Genomic DNA, 10,969 nt, shown 5'->3' on the forward strand with positions numbered 1-10,969 from the left:
TTCGAAAATAAAATACCTGTTGACTGAGATTAGGGTAATGTCAGAGATCCTTCTTTTCATCCCTCCATAATCTGAACTTCGAGGGTTCATTGGTATATTTAAGAGTGCCTGACTGTAACTTTCGAGAATCGCTGGCCAAGCTTGAAAAATCGAAACTCCTGATAATTTGCCTGAAGTTTACTTTTGGGGAACTATCTTCGAAAATGTTATTTGAATGTTCTGGAAATTTTTAGTTTTCGAGAATTTTGGAGAAAACGAAATAACGGGTTTTGCCTCATTAATTATGCAAAAATCTCACTCAAAATTAGCCAAGTTCAATACGCTTGTGTTTAAACAGTACGCAACGCTAGAAAGCGAGGTCGGTTTTGAATAAGAGCATAACTCACCTACTTTCTATCAATGGGACCTATGTAAACTTTTGTAGAGCTTTGGAGGGTTTTATGGCTCTTTGAAAAATTGACATTTTGAGGACTTCGCGATGAGGCGAAAATTGAGTAAGTTTGAAGGTTTAAAATGCATCTTGGTATGTCAGGTATCGACTCGAGAGGAACATTGTGATAAAGCTTGGGTCTTCCTCTTTAATAACACGAAATAAAAAATCTGGGCAATCAATGCACGCGCTGACGAAAACCAAAGTTAGCGAGGCTTCGTTAACAAATTTGCATAATTCGCAACTGTTAAGAAAACGCTGTTGCGGCGACTCGGTGAAAACATTGACCCAGGCTATCTTCAAATGGTTATTTTACCCCACATTGCATTTGTCTGTTTCTCTTTCTTGTTTAATAACGTGGTAGAAAAGGTCTGGAAAAACAAATGCGTGATCGGAAAAGAAAATATTCGTCAAATTCTGGTGGGAAATTTGCATAATGCAAATCTTCCAATAAATCTTTCTGCAAAGGAATCTGATTGGGAAGGTTTCGTTAAGAGACCATTTGACCGAAACACCCCACATGTAAGGAGTCAAAACAACGTTTAATAATTCGATTTTAACCAACTATTGTCGAATCTTAACCTTTAAATTAATAGTGCCAAACTGATACTCGCTATTGCGTTACCTGCGTCACGTCAGTAGCTGTCGATAAGTCTTAGAATATAATGCCCACAAACCAACTTGTGCTGCGAAATTGTCAATTACAACAACTAGAAAAAAGACCTTTATTTACTGGCATATGAGTGGTTTTGATAAAAATAAAACGTTCACATGACACTTGAATCACGTTTAAAAGATACATGCTTGTCAAATGAGATGCGAAAGTTGGACACAAGGTCGGTCAAAGTGAATATTTTTAATTAAATCAAGTTTGTTTACTGGAATGCATGCTTTTTCAAATAGCTAGTGCAACCTTCTTCAGTGGCCTTCCAAATAATGATCACCCAGAATTGGGTCAGTCAAAAAAACTCTCAATTCGTGTTGTTTGATACTGTACCTTCGCAAGTGACTGAAAAACAATGTCAGCTGGCACGCCATATCTTAACGTAATTACTGGTATGAAATATCACACATGCACGGATACACGCTTCAAAAAACCTGTGTGCCAATTTCCGTTTAATAAAATAATAACCTACCTACAGTCCACATTGGCTGTAGGGCATGCATTTATCTTTGTCCAATGTCAACAACAGAAACACGGGTATCTCAGTGACACTGTATACACGCAATGTCTACTGCATACATCACAGGTAGCCGAAGCTCTATGACCTTTGTTTGACCTTTATATTTTGATGTCACGATGAGTGTTACGCAATGGCGTAAATTATAAGGGTTTGTATGGGAATTTACGAATGTGTTTTGGAGTCGAAAGTAAAGGGCATGAATTGAAAAAAAATTGCTTACCTTGTCTCCTTGATCTCTTGCCAGTGTTTGTGCGCCATATTTTGGCCATTTTAGTACGATTCCAGTGGGTATTTAAAGGTTTGCTGAAAATGTTCCTCTCTCTATACGATATCCCACTATAGATATATATCCCCAAAATCGTGGTCACTTTGGTAGCAATAGTATTCTTTGAAATAAATTTCAACGTTAACAATGCGGTCATTATAAAACACGAGTCGCAGACGAAGAGCGGCGGACCACGGGGTGGGCATAAAGTTCGTATTAGGATAGGAGGACTATGGACTACGGACTATGGACTGACTGCACGCCCTACAGTTTACATTGGCCGCAGGGCATGCATTTATCTTTGTCGAATGTCAACAACAGAAACACGGGTACCTCAGTGACACTGTATACACGAAATGTCTACTGCATACATGTCTATGTACGACATCTAGATGATTGTGCACGTGGGCTCATTGGCTGATCACGATCATGATCATCAAACATCCTTTTGCGAATTTAATCACGCCAGTTTTCACCATATCGAACCCTGAGATGAATGCTTAAAACTAAAATGACGGCTCTCTTCAGCGCGTATTAAAAATCCAGCTGTTTCGCCGAGATAAAGCAAGATTTTATGTTTGCACTGTCGATCCTCACTATTTTATTCCAAATCCTTGTTTTGTTTCTAAAAATAAAAAAAAAAAACAATAAAGGGACAAAAACAACTACCGAAACTTGATTTGATACATATTCAACTTACTGAGAATGAATACGAGAAAGATATGATTTTCAGACTTCAGTTCTCCTTTAAACCCAGGCCGTAGTCCGTAGTCCGTAGTCCGTAGTCCGTAGTCCGTAGTCCTCCACTTACTTTAGTTTCTCTTTTATACCCAGTCCGTGGTCCGCAGTCCGACGTCCGCAGTCCGACGTCCGCCGTGACGTTGCAACGAAAACTATTGCTCCTGAAGTGACCAACCTTTTGGGGACATATATAGCAGGATATAGAGCGAGGAAAATGTTCAGCAAACCTTTAAATACCCACTGGAATCGTACTAAAATGGCCAAAATATGGCGCACAAACACTGGCAAGAGATCAAGGAGACAAGGTAAGCAATTTTTGTTCAATTTATGCCCTTTATTTTCGACTCCAAAACAGGTTAGTAAATTCCCATACAAACCGTAATGATTTACGCCATTGTGTAACACTCATCGTGACATCAAAATATAAAGGTCAAACAAAGGTCATAGAGCTTCGGCTACCTGTAATGTATGCAGTAGACATTGCGTGTATACAGTGTCACTGAGATACCCGTGTTTCTGTTGTTGACATTGGACAAAGATAAATGCATGCCCTACAGCCAATGTGGACTGTAGGTAGGTTATTATTTTGTTAAACGGAAATTGGCACACAGGTTTTTTGAAGCGTGTATCCGTGCATGTGTGATATTTCATACCAGTAATTACGTTAAAATATGGCGTGCCAGCTGACATTGTTTTTCAGTCACTTGCGAAGGTACAGGATCAAACAACACGAATTGAGAGTTTTTTTGACTGACCCAATTCTGGGTGATCATTATTTGGAAGGCCACTGAAGAAGGTTGCACTAGCTATTTGAAAAAGCATGCATTCCAGTAAACAAACTTGATTTAATTAAAAATATTCACTTTGACCGACCTTGTGTCCAACTTTCGCATCTCATTTGACAAGCATGTATCTTTTAAACGTGATTCAAGTGTCATGTGAACGTTTTATTTTTATCAAAACCACTCATATGCCAGTAAATAAAGGTCTTTTTTCTAGTTGTTGTAATTGACAATTTCGCAGCACAAGTTGGTTTGTGGGCATTATATTCTAAGACTTATCGACAGCTACTGACGTGACGCAGGTAACGCAATAGCGAGTATCAGTTTGGCACTATTAATTTACAGGTTAAGATTCGACAATAATTGGTTAAATCGAATTATTAAACGTTGTTTTGACTCCTTACATGTGGGGTGTTTCGGTCAAATGGTCTCTTAACGAAACCTTCCCAATCAGATTCCTTTGCAGAAAGATTTATTGGAAGATTTGCATTATGCAAATTTCCCACCAGAATTTGACGAATATTTTCTTTTCCGATCACGCATTTTTTTCCAGACCTTTTCTACCACGTTATTAAACAAGAAAGAGAAACAGACAAATGCAATGTGGGGTAAAATAACCATTTGAAGATAGCCTGGGTCAATGTTTTCACCGAGTCGCCACAACATAGCATTTTCTCAACAGTTGCGAATTATGCAAATTTGTTAACGAAGCCTCGCTAACTTTGGTTTTCGTCAGCGCGTGCATTGATTGCCCAGATTTTTTATTTCGTATTATTAAAGAGGAAGACCCAAGCTTTATCACAATGTTCCTCTCGAGTCGATACCTGACATACCAAGATGCATTTTAAACCTTCAAACTTACTCAATTTTCGCCTCATCGCGAAGTCCTCAAAATGTCAATTTTTCAAAGAGCCATAAAACCCTCCAAAGCTCTACAAAAGTTTACATAGGTCCCATTGATAGAAAGTAGGTGAGTTATGCTCTTATTCAAAACCGACCTCGCTTTCTAGCGTTGCGTACTGTTTAAACACAAGCGTATTGAACTTGGCTAATTTTGAGTGAGATTTTTGCATAATTAATGAGGCAAAACCCGTTATTTCGTTTTCTCCAAAATTCTCGAAAACTAAAAATTTTCAGAACATTCAAATAATATTTTCGAAGATAGTTCCCCAAAAGTAAACTTCAGGCAAATTATCAGGAGTTTCGATTTTTCAAGCTTGGCCAGCGATTCTCGAAAGTTACAGGCAGGCACTCTTAACAAGGTGGCACAGCAGAGGGCTTCCCTCAGCCATTCCCTCCTCAGAAGGCCTCCTCACAGCCTAACTATACCTCCTTCCTAACAACAGTCGATCTTTCGGCTAAAAAATATACAAAGGCAATTGACTGAGCTTGCAATACTCTCACAATCACTTTACCTTAAAGTTAGCATGTCAGTTGTATATTTTCTATAAAAGTGGAACAGTTTAGATTAATTTCGTTTCTTTCTCTTTTCAATCACGGCTTTTGCAATACGTTTGTTGTGGCTCCAGGAACTTTCCCTTGACTAGTAAACAGTGCAATGTTCCAGTAATGGGTATTTAGGTCATGTTGTGACTGTTGACTTCGGTTTGTTTGCTTGCATTGTTTTGAGTTTTTCAATCGACGTTTAATGAACTCGCTTTCAGTAAAACGATTGAACATATTGACTCATTGCCATGAAAAGAATTTTTCAGTCGTGTCAGCCGATGACGGAAGAGACGAAATGTTTTTCGAACACTTTATCATAATTTTCAAACGAATTTAAGGTTAAAGCTGTTGGTAACAAAGAACATAAATGAAGATTGGATGACGCTTCATTGCAAACGACTGCGAATTTGCAACACCTTTTGTTTATTTGGTAAGTTTAAGCAGTAACTGCGTTCAAATTACGAAGAATCCAGTGCTTGTTTTTGACCTGCATAAATAGTTTACTAAAGGCTTATTACGATGCGTTAAAAGCGTTTTTGTATTAGTAATTTCGAAACGCTAATATGGCTAACGTTTATCTTATTCATTCAGGTTTCGTCTTATTCAGAATCTCGAATCTCTTAAATTAAACATGCAAAAATGTAAAAATGCTTCGTTTCGAGCTGATAAAATAAACTACCAAATGCTTATATTGCGACGCTTCAAAAAAATGTTAAATTTTGAAACGCTAACATGGTTTTATATCGTACTTCATTTCATCTAGTTTTCAGATAAAATATGTTAGGTATATATTAATCATGTGCCGATGTAAAAATGTTTGGTTTCGAGCCGATAAAAAAAAAAAATTACAGAAAACTGAAAAAGTGTTTACTAATTTTGAAATGCTAGCATGGCTAACAGTTTTATATCGAACATTGATTCGTGTTGGCGGAATTTTGTTTTCTAAATTAATTAATGTAGTAATGTAAAAATTGGTGCGTTGTGAAATTTATACCTAGACGGGTCATTTTAAACGCAAAAATTCCACAAGTGATATTAATTAAAACTACTTTATACCGTGATTTTCTACTAAACTGCCGCCGCTTTATTATTTTTCAAAAGAGGTCCAAGATAGGCACATTTCTCAGTCCAGTTTCAAAGAAATTACGCACATGCCATTGAAAACGGCCATATGAGTTATTCTAATATGACGGAAAACAAGTAAAAAAATCCGCAAATAATTTAGCTTCGGCTTAGCCTTAACCGCAATAAATTTTTGGAGAAACCGTTAAATGCATCTTAGTGAATACATGTTTAAAATAATTTACCTTTGTAGTAGTTCTGAGCCGCTGCATGGCTCGGCGGAGAGAAAGCATAAATCTAAAAGGAAATGAATTATTGAAGTTGTTAGACGCGATATAATAACAGGAAAAGTAACCAAAATGTAAACCACGGCACGGCGGATATTTCGATTTGAATTGTGGTGGGGAACTTGGTCTGGAATTTTCCAAACCTAAGAAATTGCGGCTTTCTATTTTAAACGGATCAAAATAACGATTTTTGGTGGGCCAACAATATTAAGAAAAGAAAGACAAACGCCATGTAGGATTGATTTTCGAAATAAAATATTCATCCCGTCAAGCATCCGAGCAATCAAACTCTAGTCGTTTCCCCAAATATTCCTGAAAGCCCCCAAATGATATGGAAAGACAGAAAAAAACATGTCAAGTCTTCTGCTTAAATCATCTCGTTTGGTGCCAGTGAGGAAAATAAAATGCAAACTTATGCTGTAATATTCTTCTAGCAATTGTCTACTTGGTGGGTTTATGAAGCTGAAGTAATGCACAGTTGTCTTTTGTTGTTTTCCTTCCATATAATGAGGCTCTCGTTAGATCAAGTTTTTGACACAACAAATATTCAAAAAGTCTCCCTGACCAGTGTCATTCTAACGAGAAATATTATTTGCTAAAACCCTGGTTAGAACGATTTGTATACTGTCGCTAAAATGTCCAATGGAATGACTTCTTTTATTACTGGTTTGTCTAATATTTGATACAATTCTGAGAAAACCAAAGCGAATAGCTAAAGAAATGTCAGAACTTCAGCAAATTAAAAACAATTGGGGTCAAACCATGCCAGTAGAACCTGTACTGTTTTCCTCAAATTATTTCAATACAATAAGCAAATTAAATTCCACTTGAAATTTTTTACCTGTCAGAAGCAGTCACAATAGAAGCAGTGTAGCCTTTGTTCTTTTGTGAGAGGTGAAAGCTTCCATGTATCCTATTAGGCCGCTTCAAGGAGTGTTTACTAAATTTGGAAATGCTAGCATGGCGAACAGTTTTATATCGTACATAATGATTCGTCTTTTACAATCGAGATCGCATGTCTTTTTAAAGTAAACATGTAGCGATGTGGAAATTGGTGCCTTGTGATACATAGACGGGTCATGTTAACGCAAAAACTCCACCTAAAACCAAAACTGACCTGAAAGATAATGAGATCTACTAAAACAGATTTTATGTTATGAAAGTTAAATATTCCACTTATAATTAGGCTTTAACTTAACTTTATACCGCAATTAATTTTAACACCGCAGATTCTCTTAAGCACATCTTAGTAAGTACATGTTTAAAATAATTTACCTTTGAAATACTTTAGCGGTTGCATGGCTTAGCGGGGAAAATGTATAAATCTGAAAAGAAAGAAATGAAACAAATTGTTAGACATGATATACTAACGGGCAAAAAATGCAAAATCTGAACCAGGGCACCCTGAAAGGAGTCATTTCGATGTAATCTCGCTTCAGATATTTCGATTCGAATTGCGGTGAGAAACATGGCCTTGAATTTTCCAACTGATGGGGAAATTGCGGCTTTCTATTTTAGCCGGATGAAAATGACGTTTTTGGTTCGCCAACAAAAAGAAAGAAAGACAAACGCCATGTGAGATTGATTTTCGAAATTAAAAATTCAGCGCGTCAAGCATCCGAGCAAAACAAACTCCGTTCATTTACCCAAATATTCCTGAAAGCCTCCAAATCTGATATCGAAAGACAAAATATATCAAGTCTTCTGCTTAAATCATCTCCTTGGAATACATACCAAACTACGCTGTTATATTCTTTAAGAAATCATTCGAAGCTCAAGTAAAGCATCTGTAAGTTTTCTGTTTTGTTTTCTTTGCATATAATAAGGCTCTCGTAAGATCAAGTTTTTGAGAGAACAAATATCTAAAACTTCTTCCTGATCAGAATCATTATAACGAGAAATGTTATTGGCTAGGACGATACACACAAAGTCGTCAAAATGCCCAATAGAATGACTTCTTCTATTTTTGTTTTGTTGTCTAGTATTGGATACAATTTTGAGGAAACCAAAGCGAGTAGCTTAAGAAGTTTCAAGGCTTCAGCAAATCAAAAACATTTGGGTTTGGAACAATCAATTACAAGTACGGTGGATTGTTTCGTCGACAAATTATGTCATTTGAACCTCTACTGTATTCCTCAAGTACAATAAGTAAAAACAAATTAAATTCCACTAGAAATGTTTTACCTGTCAGTAGCAGTCATGACAGAAGCTCTGTAGTCTTTGTTCCTATTGTGAGGGGGTGAAACCTTCGCTGTACTTTATTAAATTTTCTGGGGTTTTTTGTTTTTGTTTTTTGGCACTCTCGACTCCCTGGTCACTAACAAAATAAGTAATTTCGTATTATCAGTCTGGTAAATTTTAATTTTCCCTCGTGGATGCGGAATAGTGAGTTTGACACGTCAGCGAATGTTCACAGTGCGAGTCGTTTGTTTGCTTCAGTGATTTTAATTTCCCTAAGGTAAAGTGATATGAAATTTGAATATAGTCGCAAAATAGTGGTGGGGTGTATTGAAAGCAACATACACCGTTTTCACAAATGGCGGACGTTCGGAACGAACCTAGAACTAGGCATCAAATTTGGGTGTCTTAGGATAAACAAAAATAATTTTCTTGCCATCGAGTGCAGCTCCGCAGAGAGATTAATCTGCGGATAAGTAAAGAGTTCTTTAGCGTCAAATTTTTAGATCGATGATTTTATTCTGAACATTTTATTGTTAGTTCTATTGTTGGTTTGTTTGTTTCTCGCTGCAGTCATAAATGTAAAGAAGGCAGTGATGGGAATATGTAATATGTTTATTTTCCTAAGACTTCTAACCTTGGCTACATAAAATTCAAAATAGCCATTGCCCTCGAAGGTTTGAAATCTTAGCAAACAAAAAATTAAACTGATTTGTTTTGTTTTTGTAATTGTAAAGGAACAAACCAATAATCGGTAGAACTTAAACTCGTTTGGGGTTAGACTCTCTGTACTTATCGGCCGATTGGTCTCTGTTTCAACTTTGCACTCGCAGGAAAAGACATATTTGTTTATCCTAAAACGTCTTGTTTTAGTGCCTAGTCCCAGTTTTTTCGCTCGCGTCCGCCATTTGTGAATACGGTGTATACCCCTACACAAAAAATGCTAACTTCCATTTCCGCCTCAGTTTTTTCTTATTACAGCTGAGTTCTGCCTTCTTGAAACATGGCGGGAAAAATCTGGACAGTGAAAAACTGACTAGCTGGGGAAAGGTAGGGTAGAATGCAAGCATGGAATAGTGGTGAAAGGCAAAACAACAACAACAACCGCTCATGGTGGTCAGCGGCGTCAACCACTGGGTTTCAAAATGGCGGCGGCGCTTTTCAGTCAAAAGTATTTCTTGATCTAAAAGATATGTCTAGAATAATGCAGGAGACAGAAATTGTGGCTTTAAAAATTTTCACTGTGAAGAAATTGTTGAAGCTCCAGTTACTCCATTTTACAGAGAAATTTACACCAAATTTAAATCACTGGGCAACTCCTCAGAGAAATGTGAATTATCTACCTTGTGCTTGCATATAATTGTTCTTTACAAATGGTTTGTTGTGTCCCACAAAAACACCATTGTTTTTAGGTTCATAACGAATTCTTTGTACACGAGCTTACTGTAAATACACGTAAATCCAGTTTGGTGAGGCTGAGAAGGAGAGGGTGGGGGGTGGGCCTCTCATTATCAGTTTACAACAAAGGTTTCATTTTCTTTGCAGAATGTCGGATGTAAGTTCGATTCAACTAATAATGGATGGCTTTGGAGTCCATTTGTATATGTAATAGGACTACATGCTGTCCAATTTGGAAATAATTGAATGAAAAAAATTCTGAGGACTGCCAAATTGGACGAGGCCGTTTTTTTCCTAGTAATTATATTGTGTATTATTTAAGGGTAAAATATAATGCTGATTTTGTCAGGAATATATTATTTCAAAACATCTTCGGTATCCAAATTAATAAATAATTGGGATAGATATTGAAAATTTACAAATAATACAATGGTTGCCTGAATGGGATTTCTGACTAGCAATATAATTAACTTTGTTATAGTGTTATTCTCTGTCCAGTTTTTGTTTTAAGAGAAATTACGCTTAAGCACAAAAACATTAGACACCTACAAAATCGCATGCTTCGCAAACGGGTATCTGTAACCTGGAAGCCAGTTTAGTTAAAATTTAAGCAATAGAGGACTTTTTCCGTGTTTACATCTAAACACGAGGGGGGTTGGGAGAATTCGAGACAGTTATGCAAACCCGAGACGCAGTCGAGGGTTTGCATAACTTTCGAGAATTCTCTCAACTCCCCGAGTGTTTAGATGAGGCTATGTAAACACGGGAAAAAAAGTCCTCTATTGCTTTTATAAAATATTTCTAAAAAAATAATTCGACAAATGAAGGGAAATTTTGTTTATTTATTTTTTGATTGAAATAGATGTTCTCAGTACACGCTTTGGACAATCATTTTTGCTACTAGCCAATGAAAACGCGCATCTGACAACACATGAACCAATCAAAATTTGCGTTATAAAAGTCAAAATCATGTTGAAATTTGTGGCAAGCGTCAGCGAGCCCCGTGTGGATGACGGCGATTTCAGCTTTGAATTCTCGTAAATCTTACAGAAAAATACCGAACATTCGGTGAATACTAGAGGAAATGTTCAAAATATACGATTCTGTAAGGAAAGAACTTCAAGATGACTAGTTTATTTAAGCTGAAAATGAATGTCACTGTGCATGGTCGCTCCTGAAAGTTACGTGAACTTGCC

At 36.8% G+C, this 10,969-nt stretch overlaps 1 protein-coding gene across 3 annotated transcripts in view; it reads right to left on the reverse strand.

Annotated features, from left to right (window-relative positions):
* Positions 1–10,969, reverse strand: part of LOC146481382 (uncharacterized) — a 41,003-nt gene that overhangs the window by 13,672 nt on the left and 16,362 nt on the right. Inside the window, exon 1 of one of the 3 annotated variants that reach the window (XM_085108468.1) lies at positions 6,156–6,174. The exons of 1 other annotated variant lie outside the window; for it this stretch is intronic. The gene's annotated coding sequence lies outside the window, so the exon portion shown is untranslated. Of the gene's footprint in view, positions 1–16; positions 86–6,155; positions 6,175–10,969 lie in introns of those variants that run through there. One more of the 3 variants, XM_085108469.1, reaches the window with a different exon arrangement.

The sequence above is a fragment of the Pavona decussata genome, unplaced genomic scaffold, assembly GCF_977016875.1.
Source record: "Pavona decussata unplaced genomic scaffold, jaPavDecu1.1 SCAFFOLD_50, whole genome shotgun sequence".
NCBI classification, from domain to species: Eukaryota; Metazoa; Cnidaria; class Anthozoa; order Scleractinia; family Agariciidae; genus Pavona; species Pavona decussata.